Raw genomic sequence first — 991 nt, forward strand, 5'->3', positions numbered from 1 at the left:
ACTCGGGTACACATTAGAGCCACGCAGCCAGGGGGATGGGCTTCAGCAGCGGTGACACGCCCCTCTCAATTTCCGCTCACTAGCGAGGATTTCAAGTCCGCTTCTCCAGGAATCCCATCATTTTGGACTTGGTCTCTCAAACAGTTAGTCCCTCTTATATCCGGACACAGGTATGCTACAATATGTTTCGTTTGCTTCTTATTTTTTACGATTTTTTTAGAACATCTATAATTGCTTTTTGGGCAACATATGAAATGAACAGGTACTGCCATCCAAAGAGTCTCCTAAGACACTCAGAAAACTTCAAGTGAGCTCAACTATGAGGGAAGGTGAGATGTCACAGGTAGGAACTGCGGAAATTCTCACCAGAGGTAAATAAAAACTCTTAAATGTGTGAAGGTCGTCCCAAATATGAGACGCAAAATGCAGTGTATGCATCGGGTAAAGATTCCGAGGGCACAGAAGTATTACAAGTATATTTACATTATTAAAAAAAGCACTGAACAGTTTTTAGTATGTCAAACTAGCACCTAAAATGTAAATAAACACGTTACAGTGCTTTGCCATTACCGTATTTACTGTAGAAAAGTGCTTAAGACGGTTCCATGGTGTAACGGTTAGCACTCTGGACTCTGAATCCAGGGATCCGAGTTCAAATCTCGGAGGAACCTGTTTGTCTGTCTTGGTTCATAAAATTCGGACACACGAAATAGAGAGACATTACTGTTCGGTGATAAAAGTTCAGAGCGAGTTTTAAAAGCATACATTTAAAAGGACTGTAACTGGTTACTTCACTTGCACACTTCGTGAAAAATCTAAGGCAGTTTACTCGGGTTTGTGCGTTTTTAAATATCTACAGTGTGGATAGCGGCTGACAATTGAAGTTAATCTGCTTGCAGGGGGACTGTGCAGACCTCCAAATTCTCCTGGAAAGCACTTACTTGCCCTTTGGCTCTAACAAGTGATCAATAATCTGAGGTAGCTAACATCT

At 41.6% G+C, this 991-nt stretch overlaps 1 non-coding gene across 1 annotated transcript; it reads left to right on the forward strand.

The window, feature by feature from the left end:
* The first annotated feature begins 599 nt into the window (after positions 1–599).
* trnaq-cug (transfer RNA glutamine (anticodon CUG)) lies at positions 600–671 on the forward strand. Its single transcript has one exon. It is a non-coding gene; the product is annotated as a tRNA-Gln (tRNA).
* Positions 672–991: the final 320 nt, after the last annotated feature.

Source organism: Erpetoichthys calabaricus (genome assembly GCF_900747795.2).
Source record: "Erpetoichthys calabaricus chromosome 1 unlocalized genomic scaffold, fErpCal1.3 SUPER_1_unloc_24, whole genome shotgun sequence".
In the NCBI taxonomy this organism is placed as follows: domain Eukaryota; kingdom Metazoa; phylum Chordata; class Cladistia; order Polypteriformes; family Polypteridae; genus Erpetoichthys; species Erpetoichthys calabaricus.